General features: G+C 42.4%; 1 protein-coding gene across 8 annotated transcripts in view; it reads left to right on the top strand.

The window, feature by feature from the left end:
- Nucleotides 1-471: 471 nt before the first annotated feature.
- DGKA (diacylglycerol kinase alpha) overlaps nucleotides 472-20,901 on the top strand; it is a 339,192-nt gene continuing 318,762 nt past the window's right edge. For 5 of the 8 annotated variants that reach the window (XM_073552212.1, XM_073552217.1, XM_073552211.1 and 2 more), the window contains exon 1: nucleotides 472-806. The gene's annotated coding sequence lies outside the window, so the exon portion shown is untranslated. Of the gene's footprint in view, nucleotides 807-992; nucleotides 1,141-20,901 lie in introns of those variants that run through there. The other 3 variants (XM_073552221.1, XM_073552213.1, XM_073552220.1) reach the window with 3 other exon arrangements.

Genomic DNA, 20,901 nt, shown 5'->3' with positions numbered 1-20,901 from the left:
CTGCGGTTTTTACCATGAAGCAATTCCGCTGCAGTAAAAACCGCAGCATTGCGGAATCCCATAGGAATGCATGGGATGCTTATTCTTCGCGTTTTCGCGGTAAAAACTGCCACGTGTGAACTCAGCCTAAAGCGCCTCTGGCATAAAAAATTGATATTTTTGTCCACCAGAAAAGACGTTGAATGCAGAATGTAGCTGAGGCCCACCAGCAGGAGAACGGGGTCAGCCACCATCAGGTGTCATTATGGACATATGTGAGCGAGGTAAGTGTCTATTCTGGAATAATCAGCAGGAAATTCACCGACCCCCGCCATGATGTACTACATGGAAGAAGGCGGCAAGAAAAGCCGCAGCAGCAAGGTGTGAGGCAGTCTGTGAGGATTCCCCAGCACTATGAGTGCAGCTCTGGCGTCATCAGCAGCGGTGGGGGCTATGGCTGCTCCTCCTGCACAGCACATGTACAGTAGGCAGGGATTCCTCCAGCTCTGCTATGTCAGTCACTCACAGATGTGTTTGTCAGGGGAGAGGCCTCCTTACAGAGGGTGTGAGCAGCTTTCTGCTTTAATCTTCCCCCTCAGTAACATGTAACCATTCTTGTTAGTTTACACTGGGGAAGTTTCACTTCCTGGCAGAGACTTCATCTGGGCGACATATTATTATTACTTTTATTCGCCGCCCCCTGGGTGTCTTTACCCTGTTCTGGGCTTTTTTATCTTTTGTTTTGTGGCCACATCCTGTGTGACAGAAGAGCAAAGGAGAAGACACGACAGTCCCCAGTGAGGAGGAGCAGCCCTGGGTGCACACAGGTAAGCGCCATGGGGCTTATGGCCTAAAAGCTGCACAGAGGGGCGGCAGCTGCTGGGGTCTGGCAGAGCAATAGTTAATCCAATCATTGCAAACATCTGCTTAATGGCGCTACTGGTCACCAGTGGCTAATGGGTGTGAATGGAGCTGCCTGTTCTCCTATTACCTGTGTGTGAGGGAGGCATGGGTTTCTATGCAGAATCAGGAAGATTACAGACAGCAGCCCTGCATTGTGGAACTACAAGTGTCAGCACTTCCCGGCTGTGCAGGCTTGCTGATGCTGCAGCGCTGTCCATTATGTGCAGTATGCCTGATCTATGGCAGGCGCTGTCTAAGGTTGGCATGCAATCATTAGAATTGCTTGAGATTTGGATTTTTCAGGGCTGATGTGTCACAGACTCATGTAATCGTGTGTCGTATCGGAAAATAGCAGCTGCCTTCTGGGAGTACAGGGAAAGGGATTGGGGCAATCAGCTGATCACACTTAGAAAGGGCGTCAAGGGTGATGCCACTGATTGGACAACCCCTTTAAGTTCACATGATAAGTTTTTATTGCTGCATATTAACATTGCATCTTAACTAGTGATGAGCGAACATCCTCGGCTATTATCTGAGCATGCTCGGGTGTTATCCGAGTAAAATGTTTGCATCCCCGCAGCTGCATGTCTTGTGGGTGTTCAGCATCTGCAACAAATGCGAGGCAACAGCCGCTAAACATGCAGCGTGCAAGTGCTGCTCTGAAGCAGATGGCCCAGATTCTGTGCCCCGCTATCCACCAATGCTGCCGAAGCAAAACTGCGTCATGTAACCGTATGGGAGAGCAAACCGTTCCTCCAGTGTGAACTGTCAGTGGAAGCGGAGAACACTGTTGCCCACACACTCCCTTTCTCTCTGCATGCAAGATGGCAGGGAAACGGTGCAATTCTGCAGACGCTTTTAAGAAACTCTGTTTAAGTAATTGCAGGTAATGTGTTCAGACAAGCATTTTAAGCTGTACATAGCTATCACATGGAACTCTCCCATTTTGCAGCCATTGTGGAAATGCTAATATTAGATGAACACCTGAAATATTTTAGGATACCCATAAAAACGAGTGAAGACCAGTTGTCGTCCGTGGACACTGACAATACTGCAAAAATCTGCTGAACAGTCCCTGCGGGATTAGCTTGCCAACAAGACATTGACAGGAATGTGTTCTGTAATTATTCATAAGCACATATACCGCAACCTGTCTATACCTGCAAGTCTTCGTAAGACATACACAGGAGATCTAAGGACGCTTCTCTTTCCATTTTCACCCCTAATCCCAAGTCCTGCATGGCGCTCTCTCGGCCCCATCTGCCCCAATGCAGAGCCAGTGTCAGGGGCACGGTTACTGCTGCCGCTCTCTATACACAGAGCGGTGACAGAACCTCCACCAGCGCTGCCCCCCGTGGCTCAAACCCAAATGCTGCCAGAGGGAATAAATTTTATTTTCTCTCAGCAACGTTCAGCTAATCTGCAGATTAAGGCCGGGATCACACATGCGAGAAACACGGCCGAGTTTCACACGTTAATACCCGACACTGCCGCCGGCACTCAGGATCGGAGCGTGCGGCTCCCTTTATTGCTATGTGGCCGCACGTTCCGCTCCAGAGTGCCGGTGGCAGTGCCGGGTATTAACATGCAAGACTCGGCTGTGTTTCTTGCATGTGTGATCCCGGCCTAATAGGGATTTTTTTTTGTGACCGGTTCCCTGTAATCACATCAGGATATAAACTAAAATGTTCCCATATACTGACAGCAAGTGGAGATCTTAAGATTTGTTTGGAATTAAAACCTAGTACATTAGAACGTTGCAGTTCTCTTCTTTAGACTTGCATGTGCTCTTCCTTTAGATTGCTTCCTTTCTGCCCTTTTCAAGGATGCTGGCATTCATCATTGCCCAAGTGACATATCAGGACCATAACCTTGTGCCAGTTTCCCAGGCCCTCTGTAATAGAATACTGGCATGCGGCAGCGCTTGTCTCCGTGTTATGCCTTCACTTTGTAATGAGGATTTCATCATTAGTGCTTACAATACCCTCACAGATTGTCAGTTTTTTCACATAATAGTCTGCACTTCTAACAATTGACAGCTATCGTATTTATGTTTTAGTATAAATAATATTTCAGCAACAGTTGTTAGTGTTTCAGCTTGTTCACGAGGATTTTGACTTGTATTCTGCACTGAAATTCTCATGTAAGTTCCGTGTATTTCTCCTTCCATTGATTTCAATTAGAATTGCTTCATAGATTATTTAACACTGATTCCCCCCACACACACCCACCCCCACCCACGGATTTGAAATCTGCATCAAGGAAGAAAAGTATGTGAAGTGTTCCCTTAGTAATGAAGAAATCTTGTAGCCACATAGAAGTTAAGCCTAATGAATGAGCCTTAGGCTAGGTTCACATTAATGCTTTGTTGTTTGCCAAGCACTACATCAGAGTTTGTCATAATCCCCCTCAAAAAACTGAATTCGACTGGAGCCCCGACAGAGCTCGCCAAAGTCATTCATTAAAGATAGACCTGTCACTTGCTCAGAAAAACTTAGTTAGACGCCAAGAAAAAATCCATGAGCTCCCCTCATTTTGCCCTTTTTATCTGTTTTTCGCCTCATCATTTCTATTACAGAGATTTTCATGGTTTTTTTTTCTTTGTTTTTTTTTTTTTAAATTTTGGAAAGCAGCATGTGAAATCTCTGCTTGCAGACCAGCTGCTGGCTTTTTTTTTTTCCCTTCCTTCCCAGAAGTTGCCAATCGCAATTCGGCAGCATCTGAAACTGCTAGACCAGTTGGAAAACTGATTGGCAGCATCTGGAAAAGAGGAGTGACAGCGTACGCCCCCAGAAAAGACCCTGCAAACAGAGATTTCACATACTGTGCTCCAAAAAAAGAAATGTGAACATCTCTGCAATGGCGTGACACAGCGCAAAACGAAAAAGAGAGACAGAATCAGTGGAGCATACGGATTTTTACAAGGTATTTAACTCGTGGGAATGCAGTATTGTCGGCGATTTGGGGCTCCGTGGTGAGCACTGTATTAATGTGAACCTAGAGTTATTCACATTCTGATCTATTGGAGAAACACAATTTCTGCCTCATATCTCTTGACACATCTTGGTTTCTTTATAAGGCTGAGGCCAAATGGCAAGATTTGACAGCAATTCACTGAAAAGTCACGCAACAAAAACATGAATGTATTTTGTCTGGGACTATTTTGGAACTGTGATTTTTCTGTAAATAAAACTGCGAAGATGCATATAATTTGCATATCGCATGTGTTTTGCACTGAAGTCTATGGCAAGTATGTCACGTACAATTTGCGACAATCGACAGGAAAAAAAACAAGCAAAAACATTGGGACTTGCAACGTGTGACTTCCAACATTGGACATATTTGTAACTCAAAGTTGTAGTTGCAGATCGCAACGTGAGACCATGGGAAGTCATTACATCCAGTGTTACGATGTGTAGCCCTAGCCTAATGAGTTGTGCAATGTTATAATGTCTTGGCACTCCAGCAAGCTAACGCAAGTTTCTACAATTGTGAGGTGGGGCTTATATGAATGATATTGAGATCATTAGTTCCCCCTTCTGTCCTACACTTTACATTATTGTAGCCAGCACCTACCTTCCTACACGAGGGGATGTACTTCCAATAAATAATTCTGAAATGAAATTTACAATTAAGAATAAATTAGTATTTTGTTGGGATTCTAGGTTGTTAGTGTCATGATAGTTACTGAAGCCCATTTAGGCTGTAGTCACTCTTGTAGTCCGGGTACCATGCCCAGTGGCAGTACTGTGTGCAGTTATTTTAGCCAAAGCCAAAAGTGGATTAGGATAGAACAGTAAGGCCATGTGCACATGATGCAGAACTCCAGCGGATCCGCAGCGGATTTTACCGCACAGAAACGCTGCATATCCGCATTGTGATGTACAGTAGCATGTTAATCAATAGAAAAAAAAACCTGCTGTGCAGATGCTGCGGATTTTTCCGCGCGGTTTTCTTGTGGTTCAGAATATGCAGCATGTCACTTCTTTTGTGCGGTTTTCCACCTGCTCCATTCTCCAAATCCGCAGGGGAAAACTGCAAAATAACAGGAAGAAATCCGCAGGAAAAATGCCGGTCATTTGACCTGCGGATTTCTTCAATTCTGCGCGGAAAAATCCGCAGGGCAAAAAAGTACGTGTGCACTCAGCCTTAATCTTTCCTTTATATTTAGGCTATGAGCATATTTGCCTCTGCGGATTTTGTATTGAAAACCGCAGATAAATTCGCAGGACATAATGGATGAGGTGTAAAACTGCAGTGTTTCTGCACCAAACAATTGACATGCTGCGGATTGTAAATCGCAGCAAAACCGCGCGGAAAAATCCGCAGCATGTGCACAGCGTTTTTTTATTTCCATAAGAAATAAAGGTACTGTACAACGCAGCAAAATCTGCTGCGGACCTGCAGCTGCAGAAACGCTGCGGAACCACAGCAGAATCCGCACCATGTGCACATACCCTAACACTCCTTCCTGTTGAAATACTTGGAATGCACAGTTGGCTTTGGCATTAAAAAAAAATTGCATGTGTATTTTTAGGCCAAGGATACATTTTCATGGTGGACTCGATCACATATTATAGGAAACATGGGAAAATTACACCATTTTTTGCAAAATCCTGACAGTCTTTAAATAAAATGCATCTTGACCTTGTAAGGGGAATATAACTGCAAAACTGGTCTAACTGGAGATACCAGGTTCATTTTTGTGAAGTAGTGCCTGTGCAAGAGTTGTTAATATCCTAAATTTGATACTATGTGATTAAATAATTGCTGGACAAATAATAAAGGTTCCTCGTGAGCTACAACTTCTATTCAGTAGAAGTAAAGCAGATCTTAAGAATACTTCAACTCACCACCACCCATTTACAGAAGGATAAATGCAGTGTAGGAGGATACATATTGTGGCTGTGCTCCTCCACTTTCTTGTTAGGCTATGTTCACACGTTACGTTTGTGCTGCAGTTTTTTTTCCACAGGCAAAACCAGCTCTCTTGGCAGTAAAGAAGCTGCTTAGGCTACTTTCGCACATCAGTTTTTGTGCATCAGGTGCGATGCGGCGCCGTGCCACATTGCCGGATCCGGCATAACATGTGAAAAAACTGATGCACCGGTTCCGGCTTTTTGCCGGATACGGTCAACGGATTATGCCGGATCCGGCAAAAAACCGGATCCGGTGGCAACAGGCGCCGGATCCGGTTTTTACACTTTTCGCCGCATCGCGCCTGATGCACAAAAACTGATGTGTGAAAGTAGCCTTACAAAAATCAAGTTTTGCTGCATTTTTTGTGTCTCTTGTGCATGTTGACAAAGTTTAGTGGCCCAAGACCAGCATGCTTTAACTTCCTTTAGGTTTTTGCAGCAAAAACTTACATCTTAGTTTTTTTTTTTCCTGAGGTTTCGCGTGTATCCATTGTTTCCTATGGCTGAAAAAAATGCTGCAAATACACTGAAGAAAGCGCTGAAAGAAGTGACAGGTTGCAGTTTTAAAATAACACAGCAGTTTTCCAAATCGGTCAGGAAAATGAAACCAATGGGTGTGCATGAGTTTACTGAAATCTCAATGGCTTTGCTGGTACTGTAAAATGCAGCCTAAAGGGAATCTGTCACCCCATTTTTCCACTATCACCGCCATCACCGGGGGCTTATCTACAGCTTATTGTGGAAAAACGAGGTGACAGGTTCCCTTAAGAATTTAGTGAAAAATCTGTCTAAAAATAGTACAAGGCAAAAAAGAAAATCCACTTTAAAAATCATCCAAATGATGAATGTGCTTTACAATATACCGGTACATTGACCACTAATAAAGTCAATGTAAATTTATTGGTCATACTCCAAATAAACGCATATATCAGTATATTTTAAACCATCAGCACGAGTATTCTGCTGACAAACCCAGGTTCTACCCTCCTAGTCCCGGATAAAACCACTGTCTCTCTGCTCCCATAGTCTCCCTGTATGAGCAATGAGACTATGGACCTTTGGACTGTCTGCCCAATGGTCAAAGTAAGCAGACAAGTTATATCTGATAACGTTCCTTGTATTGCATTGTAAAGTAGTAGACCTACTCAGTAAGAGGAGTGGATCTTGAGCAAATGAATGAAAGTGTCAGTTAGAAGACTCGCTTCTAGGGATGTAGTGATTATTGCAAGCTTCTAAATTTACTATGGTCATAGACAGCTGCGTAAACCAGTAGGTAATGGAGGGGCCCTTTTTTTTATTTATTTTTTTTTTTAATCACACAATGTCTAGGGAAATGTCAAATTAAGTTTGCAGATAAATGTAAAGTCGTGCACTTGAGCAGAAGAAAAAAATATAATATAATGTACCAAACAGTGGAACCCTGGGTAAAACTGACAGTGACAAAGACCAGTTAGGTCACACTTAGAATATTGTGTACAATTTCGGTCTCCTGTGGACAGAGATGAACTTGAGCGGGTGCAGAGAAGAGTGACCAATGTTAAGGAAACAGGTGGACTTCAATACCAATATAGGTTATCAAAACTTGACTATTTGAAAAAGACAACTTTTTTTATTAATGTACAAATATATGAACGGACAGTACATAGGCGGCTTTGTTTTTAGGCCTTTAATCATGACAATGCGTATTATCTACGCCAAATGAAAGGAAAGACATTTTTAGCATCATCATGGACAGGGATTCTTTAGGCTGTGTACCCACGTTGCAGATTGTATGCATTTTTGCCGCATTTTTCGCTGCGAAAATGCATACAGAACGCACCCTATGCATTCCTATGCCATTCCGCACCTGCTCTGCTAATGCTGCGTTTTTTTCAGCAGCAGAATCGCATAGCGGAAAAAAACACAGCAGGCTCATTATTTTTGTGGAATTGCCGCGATTCCGCAAAGAATCACCGCGATTCCGCACACATAGGAATGCATGAGATCCGCTTACTTTCTGCATGTGGCTATGCCCACCATGCACAAAGTGAGCGCTTGTGTGTGGATGGTACCCACGGTCTGGAGGAAAGGAGACTGTCCTCCAGGCCCAGGGTACCATATCCCTGTAAAAAAAGAATAAAAAATTGGGTTATACTCAACTTCCGGCGTCCCGCAGCCTTACCGATGCTCCCGCCAACTCCCGTTTCCAGTAATGCCTTGCGGTAAGGACCTGTGATGACGTAGCGGTCTCGTGAGACCGCTACGTCACTAAAGGTCATTGTCGCAAGGCATCTCTGGGAACAGGAGCATCATTGAGGCCTGGGGATGCTGCGCTGGACGCCGGAAGGTGAGTTTATCACGATTTTTTATTTTTTCATTATTTTTAACATTCTATCTTTTACGATTGATGCTGCATAGGCAGCCTCAATAGTAAAAAGTTGGTCACACTTGTCAAACACTGTTTGACGAGTGTGACCAACCTGTCAATCACATTCCAAGCGATGCTTCAAATCGGCTTGAATTCCGCATGCGAAAATCACGTGAAAAACGCTTGTTTTTGCGGGAAAAGCGCATGCGAATTCCATGCGTTTTCCCGCGTCGGGAGTTGCGGAAATTTCCACAGCATCTCTGCAACGTGGGTATATAGCCTTAATGTTCTGTAGACTGTGAGCCCTCGCGGGCAGGGTCCCCTCTCCTTATGTACTTGTGTGTCCCTTGTCTTACACATGTTTATTATACTTGTCTATATTTCCCCTTTTCACATGTAAAGCGCCATGGAATATATGGCGCTTTATGAATGAATAATAATGTACGAGCTGTGAGACTGGAACTCTCTTCCACACAATGTCTTGATGGTTGATTGAGCAAGATCAGGAGGGCCTGTAGGCCTCTCTTAGAAAATGTTATAGGCAATGGGTACTAGATTTAAAGAGATGAAACGATGATCTAGTGATATTTGACGGTGTGATATTTGGAGTCAGAAACAATTTAATCTCTCTAGAAATGGAGGTTGAAATTGATAGATCTGTGGGTTTTTTTTTTTGTGGGACGCTGTTTTTGTTTTGTCTTTTTTCAACGATGTAGACATACAAGTGCTTCTCATTAAATTAGAATATCATCAAGTCGTTAATTTATTTCAGCTCTTCAATACAAAAAGTGAAACTTATGTATAGTCATTATAAACAGTGATCTATTTCAAGTGTTTATTTCTGTTAATGGTAATGATTATGGCTTACAGCCAATGAAAACCCAAAAGTCACTATCTCAGTAAATTAGACTACTTTATAACATCAGCTTGAAAAATGATTTTAAAATCCGAAATGTTGGCCTACTGAAATGTATGTTGAGTAAATGCACTCAATACTTGGTCGGGGCTCCTTTTGCATCAATTACTGCATCAATGCGGTGTGACATGGAGGCGATCAGCCTGTGGCACTGCTGAGGTGTTATGGAAGCCCAGGTTGCTTTGATATAGTAAAGAGAGAGCCAGTTGATCTAGTACTTGAAGTACAGCTAGGTGGATCCTCGCCAGATAATGTGCTCAAGGAAAGTATGCAAGTGAGCGTTCAAAACTCGTCTTTCTCCCTTGTCCTGTCTATACAACCTTTGTAATTTTTGTAAATTTTTAATGGACTTAAAATAAACTATTTTACCAGACGCTGGAACAACTTTTTTTTTTTGTTTGTTTGTTCTTGTTTTGATAGCAGCCTTCAGCTCATCTGCATTGTCTCTCATCTTCCTCTTGACAATACCCCATAGATTCTCTATGGGGTTAAGGTCAGGACCTCATGCAGCTTGGATTGTATGCCTCTCCACTCTTCCTCCAGACTCAGGGACCTTGATTTCCAAATGAAATACAAAATTTACTTTCTTTTGAAAACAACACCTTGGACCACTGAGCAACAGTCCAGTTATTTTTCTCCTTGGCCCAGGTAAGACGCTTCTAGCGTTGTCTGTTGGTCATGAGTGGCTTGACACAAGGAATGCAGCACTTGTAGCCCATGTCCTGGATACGTCTGTGTGTGGTGGCTCTTGAAGCAATGACTCCAGCAGCAGTCCACTCCCTGTGAATCTCCCCCCAAATTTCTGAATGGCCTTTTTTTAACAATCCTTTCAAGGCTGCGGTTATCCCGGTTGCTTGTGCACCGTTTTCTACCCCACTTTTTCCTTCCACTCAACTTCTGTTAATATGCTTGGATACAGCACTCTGTGAACAGCCAGCTTCTTTAGTAAAGAGTAAAGGCCCTTTTACATTTAGCGATGCACCAGCGATCCAACCAGCGATCCGACCCGGTCAGGATCGCTGGTGCATCGCTAAATGATCGCTAGTGAGCTTTCATACAGAAAGATCTCACAGCGATGCAGCAGCGACGCAGCGCACGATACTTACCATTCACACACAGCGATCCTGCGTCCTCCCGCCCGCCTCCACGCGTCGCTGGACGTCACAGCAGGAAGTCTCAGCAGGAAGCGCCCGACGAGAAATGGAGCCGGACATTCTCACGCGATCAGCGATGAGCAGCGGGGGAGCCGGTCGCTGGTAAGTATCACACATAGCGATATTGCTAGCGATATAACGTCACAAAACCAGTGACGTTTTAGCGATATTGCTAGCGATATCGCTTAGTGTAAAACCCCCTTAAGACCTTTTGTGGCTTACCCTCTTTGAGTGTGTCAGTGACTGCCTTCTGGACATCTGTCAAATCAACAGTCTTAATCCCCCGTCACACACAGCGATCTCGCTAGCGAGATCGCTGCTGAGTCACAAGTTTTGTGACGCAACAGCGATCTCACCAGCGAGATCGCTGTGTGTGACACTTACCAGCAACCGGCCCCCCTGCCCTGGGTATCGCTGATTGTCCTGGAATGACCAGGACACTTTTTTTGATCAGCGAGCTGGCGCTGGTAACTAAGGTACACATCGGGTTTCTAAGTGGCGCGCAGCTTACCAGTGATCATGTAGCGACACACCAGCGATCCTGACAAGGTCATATTGTTGTCGGGATCGCTGGTGCGTTGCTATGTGTGACGGGGCACTTACCCATGATTGTGGAGCCTACTGAAACAGATTAAGAGACCTTTATAAAAGCTTAGGAAGCCTTTGCAGGGGTTTTGTAAATTATTCTAATGACTTTTGGGTTTTCATTGGCTGTAAGCCATAATCGTCAACATTAACAGAAATAAACACTTGAAATAGATCACTCTGTAATGACTCTATATAATGAGTTTCACTTTTTGTATTTAAGAACTGAAATAAATTAACTTTTTGTTATTCTAATTTAGCGAGAAGCACCTGTATATACCAACAGTGGCTTAAACCAAGTTACGTATTCCATTTCTGTTTGCACAGTGAAGGAGTGCTGCTACTTTCCCCCTCAATTTATAGCACTTTGTATGATAATTTATGACTTTAGATCACATTGGTATGTTACATATTCGTATTATGTTTTTTTTTCTCTTATATTCAAAAATTTTCACTCATTTCATACACCAGAAAAAATGAAGTAACTAATCCATCCAAAAAATAGTAATTGTTTATGAAACAAATATTTAAAAAAAATGGCATATAACAATTAGAACAAGTATGCTGACAAAAGCATACGCAAGATACATTTGTTAATATAGTACATGCTACATATGTATTTGGGTTGGGAGGAGATATATAATATTCAATAGAATATAGTTACTAATACAGTATACAGTAGGAGGCTGTATGTTACTAATTGTATGTTACTACAGTAGGAGTCAAACATGTTTAGATTGCCAGCATGACGTTTATGCCAGAAAAAAACGCACCATGTAAGCAGATACAGTAATTCATTGTGACTGCACTGAGAAACCATAATGATCCCTGGAAACATTAACTGCAAATATTGTTTCTTAAAACCTCTTACCCATCTGTCACCCAGTTGGGTCAAGTAACTAAGCAGCCCCAATGCGCCGTTTTGCGTGGGCTTCCTCAGGGAGTTGGTGTATGGATTGTAGTTCAGGAGTTTCCATGATGCATATATTTCTGTCCTTTCTATATATGGCATACAGCCTAAAAACAATTGATCCTTAGATTAAGAATTCTGTCTTGTGGATATTGCTTCAACATTTTTTTTTTTTACTCCGCTGGAATTGTCCCTAGCAGCTCCAATGATTTAACAGAAGAAAAAAGAAATTGAGAAATACACTATATATGATACAGAGAGCGCCTCATGAAGCTGCTAGGGTTAGATGATTAATAATATGAACATCTGTTTTCAGATAAGACTGTTGTAAAAACGATTACACCAAAGAACATATGGCTAAAAATGCAGTCTAAGAACACAGTAATGTGAAAATATATTCACAAAGTAAACATTAATTTTACTTTAATTTAAAAAGTAAATAGATGGTGCAGAATGTGATGTACCCAAAAGGAGAACGCAGTAACTTTCCTGTTACATTTATTGTGCATGCATGTTCCCGTTCTCCAGGTGAAAGGGTATGTTACCATATTGCGTGACCGATGTGTTAATCATACACTTCAAAGCTACTTGTTCCAAAAGATTTAATTTTGGGCAGTAGCAAGGGTTTATTTTGCCTGTTAAAATCACAGCAATGTATTTCAGCATGTAAATGTGTCTGGCCTAGACGACACCCAGTAGCCTTCAGAGCAGTAGAGTCAGTAAGTAAATGTACACTGAATCCAGCTTCAAAATGAGAATATTATTATGAAGGTGATGTTGGTAAAAAATCATGATAATACCATCTTACTACAGTACATTTGCTATTACTATATATGAGCCATTTATAATGGAATTGGAGTATGGAAAAACAGATGACTCAGAAGTTTGGCTTCCACAACCCTGTAGTCATTGTGGCAATGAATACTTCTTTGTGTCTAGCTTTTTGGGTTAGTTTCTGTTAATGCGCTTATTAATTTAACTGCTCCACCACTTAACTCAATCCGGTTCTCAAGTCTTGCATGTGATCCAACTGTGCATGAATTCTTGTATACTCCTTTTAAAGTGGTGAAATATCGTTTGCAGACGCACCCATAAGTACTTTGGTAGACTTATGTGCACAATATAAATTGGCATGGCATCTTGTGGTAGTCCATGGTGGCCAACTTGTCCTACTTGTAGAACACAAAGTGTGGACCAATAGATTTGGATGTTAGGCCACTTCGCTGTTCTCTCCATGTCTTCAACAAAGTGTAAAAACTGCCTTCTTTGAACCAATGTGGCAAATGTACCTCAGTTCTTGCTATTCAGCCAAGAATCAGATAGTGAAAAAGCCAGTGGTATCCCGGCAAGATCAGGTGAAGCCCAATAAAACCACAAAACCACGGCAATTATTGGTGAATGTTCTTTGTTTGGGGGTATTTTTTTGACACTTGGCACGAACTGCGGCACAAATATACCCTTACTGATTCTTGATTTGACGTCAGAACTCTGGACCAGGGCTGTTAATTGGAGTAGACATTCCCTGACCGCAAATACAGACACTAGTGGAGTGTAGAACGGAGAAAAGGAATGGTCTGAAAAAGGAAAGACTGTGGAGCGCGTGCAATAATTAACTACTGCTATCATTAATCACTTCTATGTGAAAATGCAGCATAGAAAGATATCCTCCCTGCTTCATGAACCTGGCCCTAGTTTCTCAGTAGATAATCATTTTTGTAGCGCCAACTTATTTCGTAACACCTAACTCTCAAAAAAAGATTGTAAACTGAAGTTATCTGATTTTCATTCATTTTTGATCCATGTGTCCATTTATACCATCGGTGTGGCATACTTCTTTTTTCTCTTGTGTGTGAAAAAAAACAACTTAAGCTTCCCCTACCAATACACAGTAAAATATGTACAGCACTCGAATTACACATAGATGGCACACATGGTCTCTGTTTTTTTTTTTGTTTTTTTTTTTTCCTACTGATCCATTCATTTGAATGGGCTTGTTTAATCCATCACTCAGATCAAAAGCAAATCTGTTGTTAGGACACCGCCATAGCCCCTGAGCGTGTCCTCTCCCTCCTCTCTGCAGGGATGCTGGCATGTGTACTTGCCTGTCTGCACTCCCTCGGCGTCTGTCTTCTCCCGGGAACTGCACGTGTCACGCAGGTCTCCAGGGAGTGCTCTCCCTGACTCTTAAAGGGCCAGTCTAACCTCACCATCAGGGGCTCTAGCGAAGAGTCAGGTGCGCTCTTAGTTACACCCCCACTAGGCTCTCCCCGGACTGTGGCACAGTGGTTCCACAACTACGTACATTACATGTCTCATTTTTTTTTTTATGTGGGCAGCGCTTAATCCTCAAACATGGACAAGTGAAAGTCTAAAACAGCCAATCAAAAACGTGTTTTATCCACGAAAAACACATGACAAGTTCATGACAAACGGATTTGTAAAGCTGAAGAATAATTATTGCAAAATTTAAATTATTTTAAAGGCGTTGACCAGTTCTGAGTGCAACTCCATTCAATGTGTTTACATTTGGCTGCTAATAACATCTGATCAGTAGGGGTGTCGGACCCCCACCATTGAGATATTTATGACATCAGTAGGAGTCATTAATATTGTATGCTCTGAGAACCCCTTTAACTAACTTCCATTTCAGGCAGTTATATTATAACTCATACTTGTTCAGGTCCATGCTGTCCATGTATGCATTGTTATTTTAACAAGCACTAGTATTTTTCCCTACTGTTCTTGGCAGGGCTTGCACTGCTTTGCTTGGCTGAAAACTGTGAACAAAGGAAAGAGAACCACTTAGTATTGGAGAGGCATGATCACGTTTGACTTTATACTATAGCCAGGCTGGGAAATATCTCCGAAGCCAAGTAGCCAATGTGACAAACTTACTAATCCTGGACAGTATCTAGACAGTGTGGACTGGCTAAAGCTGGCTGATAAATTTGACACGAAAATAGATTAAACCAGTATATTTGTAGTTTATTTCCATATTTTGTGTTTTATGAGGCCTAAGAGAAGTATAGCTAGCATCCTTTATCATTAGAAAGGGCACAGTAAGAATAGACATTAGAGAAGAATGACCTTGGATGAAGAGACCGAGAGATCTTTGATTAGGAATGGATAGATTCAGATATAACCCACTTTCCTTGTTACTGTATACTGCAATTTGACATATTGCGGTATTTTTCCAAAAGCATTCAAATATAGCCTATGTGCACCCATTCCTGGTACCAAAGCTTTAAATCTAATGTTTTTAAAGTGAGGAGTCATTGCTGCTTTGTTAATGATTTCAGAATTTTCTCAGCAGCAACTGCTTACATGGACAAATTGAAGAACTAGGTCAATGGTTTACGGCCATTGACTTCTGTCAGTTACGTTTTTGTTTTCTTAATTGTTGGCTTTTTATTAATTGCCACTTTGCTATGGATTGTCAATATGCTGGGTACCTGTTATTCTGTATTAGGTATGTAATCCGTGGCAAAAAGACTGAACAAAACATCTAGCGGAGTCTAACTGGTGGCTTTCACAATGGTAAACATCCCATTTCACTTACAGCAGATGATTGAAATGTGCATTAGTTCTGTAGGGTCTGAAAACTCTTAATGACCTCTGTGACTTCTATAAGAGATTAGTGGGGACCTGACACCAATCAACCCCACCAATCAGCTGATATGTGCTCATGCAGTGGCTAGATACAAGCAGTCTGTACGGCACAGAGCACCACAGCTCTGTACATTGTTTAGTGCTCCCCGATACACATGATTGACTGGTCACACTATATACACACATAGGGAGAGACCTGTCAGTCAACTGGGGCGAGAAAAAGCCGGCCAGGGATCGCATTAGACTAGTCATCCACGGTACATGGTCGTCATCCAGCTTGTCAAAGTATGTTTACTGTGCAACAACCTCTGATGGTTTTGCGTGGACATGGTATAGCTAAGGGAGCAACGGGTAAGTGACATCTTTGGAGTCACTTACAGTGTACATTATTTTGATATATCTTTCACTATTCCAATTATTGAGCAATGAATACCCTGTAACACTTGTATTAGATTTTTGGCTAATCTTTTCCCAGGTTTTCTATTATCTGAGTTGTTAACCCTTTCACAACATATGATGTATATTTGTGTACTACGTTGTGTCCCTGACTTTGAAGCCCACATCTTTCCCCGCATATGACGACTGATTTAATCATAGCTCTTCAAGTGGATGTTAACCAGTCAGAGATTGATAGCGGGATTTAAGACAGAGCAGCCGTAAACACATCCCACCCATCAGCGCCCCTGTAACATGATCGAGGGGTGCCGATGGGTTGTCATGACAGCCAGTGGTGTGCAGAATGTCCACGTGACTGTCATTATGATACTCCTGTGAATGCTGGCTCATTGTGGCAGATCAGGGGGAAAACATGATAAATTTAAAAAAAAAAAACTGAAAAATTTAAAACGTTATGGCTCTTGGAAAAAGGGAGGAAAATATGTAAAAGAAAAAAAACAGAATATGGCCATGGCATGAAGGGGGTTAATGGTTTAACTTTTTTTTGCTTTTGCCCCTCCATACATAGTGCTATTTACCACGTCCCTATTAGTACTTGAGCCTTCATCATTCATCTGTATATTACTGTTTTATGTATTGTTATTTGTGCATATATGTAATAAAACTTGTAAATTTTACATAGTTTGTGGATATGACTCCCTTTTTTTTTATAAATTTTTAGAAATTACTCTGAAACACTGCAGCATTTCAGAGTAAAACATACCTATATTAGATGTTTATTTTTAGGCGGTATCCATGAATGAAGAAAACGCATGGGATATTTTGTCTATATACCAAAGTTTGTACTTTTTGAGCTACAGTGGCATGTAAAAGCTTGAAAACCACTAGTCAAAATTAGTGTTATCGTCAATTGTTAAACAAGTTGAAGATGCAATGATCTCTAGAAGGCCTAAAGTTAAAACATGGCACAATTCCTTTGTATTTTAGGCAAAAAATATATATTTTCATTTTTTACATTTTAAAAATTGCAAATAGGAAAATGGGCCGATGCAAACGTTTGGCCACCCTTGGAGATTTATGTGCTCGGATAACGTTGACTGAGTTTTCAGAGCTTTATTAGCCTGTTAGGATCATTATCGTTAGGAAATGCCAGGTGATGCACATTTCCAAGCTTTATAAAAACCCAGCCTCCTATAACCTTGTGCCAAAAAACAGCAGCGATAGGTTCTTCTAAGCAGCTGCCTAGCATTCTGAAAATGGTGGAGGCCCACAAAGCATTAGAAGGCTATATATAAGAAGATAGCAAAGTGTTTCCAAGTTGCCCTTTCCCCAGTTCAAAATATAATTAAGAAATGGCAGTTAACAGGAAAAGTGGTGGTCAAGGTAAGGTCTGGAAGATCAAGCAAAATTTCAGTGAGAGCTGCTCATAGGATTGCTAGAGACTCAAATTAGACCCCACTTGACCTCAAGAGACCTTCAGAAAGATTTAGCAGACTCTGGAGATGTGGTACATTGTTTTACTGTCCAGAGACACCTGCACAAATATGGCCTTCATGGAAGCGTCATCAGAAGAAAACTTCTCCTGTGTTCTCACCATAAAATTCAGCATCAGAATTATGCAAAAGAACATCTAAACAAGTCTCATGTATTTTGGAAACAAGTCCTATTGACTGATGAGGTTAAAATAGAACTCTTTGGCCACAATGATCAAAGGTTTGTGTGGAGAAAAAAGGGCACAGCATTTCAGGAAAAGAACATCTTGCCAACCATTAAGCATGGGATTGGATCAATCATGCTTTGCAGTTGTGTTGCAGCCAATGGCACAGGGAACATTTCATGGGTAGAGGAAGAATGGATTCATTGAAATGTCAGCAAATTCTTGATGAATAATCAAGCTTCTTCAAGGGTGGGTAATGATCCTACCTACAGACATGCACACACATAAACATGTCAAAATCCACAAGAAATATTCACTCACATATAACAGAAAAATGCATCAGGGAGTGGAGGATGGGGTAAAACCAAAGTAGGGGAAGAGAATGGAATTATCACACTCACAAAACCAAACAACAGTCACAGATCAACCCATTATACTGTTCAGAGACTGCACATATACAGTAAGATCCATATATATTTGGACAGACATTTTTCTAATTTTGGTTCTAGACATTACCACAATGAATTTTAAACAAAACAATTCAGATGCAGTTGAAGTTCAGACTTTCAGCTTTCAATTGAGGGTATCCACATTAAAATTGGATGAAGGGTTTAGGAGTTTCAGCTCCTTAACGTGTGCCACCCTGTTTTTAAAGGAACCAAAAGTAATTGGACAGATTAAATAATTATAAATAAAATGTTCATTTCTAGTACTTGGTTGAAAACCCCTTTTGTCATGGTCACGTGTGTCTAGACGCAGCGAGTACCGCAAGCCGAACCCATATGACACACGTGACCCTGGATACACCGCCTCCAGTTGGGCGAATTTAAATAATAAGACGTGCAGCTGGATACACTGCCTCCAGTAAGGCGAATTTAAATAATAAAGGGGAAACTGGGTAACATTAACAATGGTGGGCCCTGCGATAGGGAATAGGGACGTGGAGACCTCCTGCACTCCCCTGAGCCAGAGTCCCTGCACTCCTAACGTTCCCTATGCCGGTTCCGCACCGGGCGACACACAGGAACCTTAAAACCCTGACTCGCCCTGACCCTAAACCCTCACTAGGGAATTGGTCAGTGCGGAAACTAATCCCACCACTGCACTAAACACACACAAGGGAAAATTACAATACAGGGGGAACACCACTAAGCTTTGCTCTGTTGCATACGCTCCTAGCAACAGAGCCCACCACCTGCGTGCATCTTCTCCTCTACCCGGATCCATCACCATAACCGGATCCATCACCATAGTGCAGCCTTGGAGCAGAGTCCACCACCAGTTGCAGCTGCCCAGTAAACAGAGTCCCAAAGATGAGTTCAGCTTCTGCCAAAAAGTCCAGCATGCTTGAGTCCAGTTTTCAGCAACCAAGTCCAGCATGCTGAGTGCAACTCTCACCATCGTCGCCACTCCACCAAGCCATGCAAGCACCTCCTGCTGACACCATAAACTGCGACCACCACGCCATACCAGCCCTCCATGCAGACTCCATAGCTGACTCAACCCCTCTGGCTGGGCTGCCCAGGACTCTCATTCAGCTCCTTCTTTCACCCAGGCTTCCTTGAGAATGACTAACTCACAATATCACCAACAGTGATTGAACACACCTGACTCTTTTATAGAGCATCACACCTGTTTTATAATTACGTGCACATTAAACCAAAGAAACTAAAGTGCACTACTGCTCACCACCACCGGGGCAACTTAGAATGAATGACACCACGTGTAATAATTCTAATGGCCACCGGGGACAATCAACCCACTTTGGCACCAAGCCAAAGGAAAAAAGTTCACTTTGTCCATTTACTTGTCAGATCCACCTCGGATCATGACACCTTTGTTGGCAATGACTGCCTGAAGTCTTGAACTCATGGACATCACCAGACGCTGTGTTTCCTCCTTTTTGATGCTCTGCCAGGCCTTCACTGCGGTGGTTTTCAGTAGCTGTTTGTTTGTGGGCCTTTCTGTCTGAAGTTTAGTCTTTAACAAGTGAAATGCATGCTCAATTGGGTTGAGATCAGGTGACTGACTTGGCCATTCAAGAATATTCCACTTCTTTGCTTTAATAAACTCCTGGGTTGCTTTGGCTTTATGTTTTGGGTCATTGTCCATCTGTAGTATGAAACAACGACCAATCAGTTTGGCTGCATTTGGCTGGATCTGAGCACACAGTATGGCTCTGAATACCTCAGAATTATTTCGGCTGCTTCTGTCCTGTGTCACATCATCAATAAACACTAGTGACCCAGTGCCACTGGCAGCTATGCATGCCCAAGCCATCACACTGCCTCTGCCGTGTTTTACAAATGATGTGGTATGCTTTGGATCATGAGCTGTACCACGCCTTCGACATACTTTTCTCTTTCCATCATTCTGGTAGAGGTTGATCTTGGTTTTATCTGTCCAAAGAATGTTCTTCCAGAACTGTGCTGGCTTTTTTAGATGTTTTTTAGCAAAGTCCAGTCTAGCCTTTTTATTCTTGATGCTTATGAGTGGCTTGCACCGTGCAGTGAACCCTCTGTATTTACTTTCATGCAGTCTTTACTTTATGGTAGATTTGGATATTGATATGCCTACCTCCTGGAGAGTGTTGTTCACTTGGTTGGCTGTTTCTCTTCACCATGGAGATTATTCTGCGATCATCCACCACTGTTGTCTTCCGTGGGCACCCAGGTCTTTTTGCATTGATGAGTTCACCAGTGCTTTCTGTTGTGAATTCGCTTTCTGGCCTACCTCTGGTTACTAGTGAAGGTAGTGGAGCTGGTTATATTGAGGGAGGGGTCGCGAGTTCTCTTTCTGGGCTCCCTCTGGTGGTTACTGGAGCTGATCTGATTAACAGAGGCTTGCCACCTGATAATGAGGCGGACGATTGGAAATCTGGAGTTTCTGACTGGATTTAAAACAGCCGACTCCCTCTATCCCTGCTAGTGATTTTTTTTCCTGCCTCCTGAGGTCTTAGTTTCCAGCTCAGTCCCTGCATGCTCAGCTAAGTGTTCTTTTGCTATTGTTCACATTTTATCTGGTTTTGTCTATTTCAGTTTTGTGTGGTCAGCCAGCTCCAGCTGGGGCTGTGCTGAATCTCCATCCATATGTTAGTGCCTGTGCCAGTTTGTTTTTGTCCCTTATTGGATTGGACTCTTTTTACTCTGCTTTCAGACTATACCAGAGTGCTGATATAGTGGACGAAGTCGTGCGACTTCAGTATTTTTCTATCAGACGTGTTGGACATTTGTTGCAGGGTTTTTTGCGTGACTGCAGACAATTTCTTTCCTTTCCTGTCCTGTCTAGTTAGTGTGGGCCACATCGTTTGCTCAGTCTATTTTCCTACCTGCGTTTGTGTTTTCATCTTGTCCACCGGCAATATATGTTTGGGGGCTATCTATTCCTTTGGGGTCTGCTCTGGGGCAGTTTAGATTTCCCCTTTCTTGCTTTAGGCTTATTTAGCTCTCCGGCTGTGTCGAGGCGTCTAGGATCATCGTAGGTACGCTCCACGGCTACTGCTAGTTGTGTGGATAGGATCAGGGGT

Source organism: Dendrobates tinctorius, unplaced genomic scaffold (genome assembly GCF_039654945.1).
Source record: "Dendrobates tinctorius isolate UK_male_01 unplaced genomic scaffold, ASM3965494v1 ptg000187l, whole genome shotgun sequence".
In the NCBI taxonomy this organism is placed as follows: domain Eukaryota; kingdom Metazoa; phylum Chordata; class Amphibia; order Anura; family Dendrobatidae; genus Dendrobates; species Dendrobates tinctorius.
The sequence above is the reverse complement of the archived record's forward strand: the minus strand, read 5'-3'. Positions and strand labels throughout refer to the sequence as shown.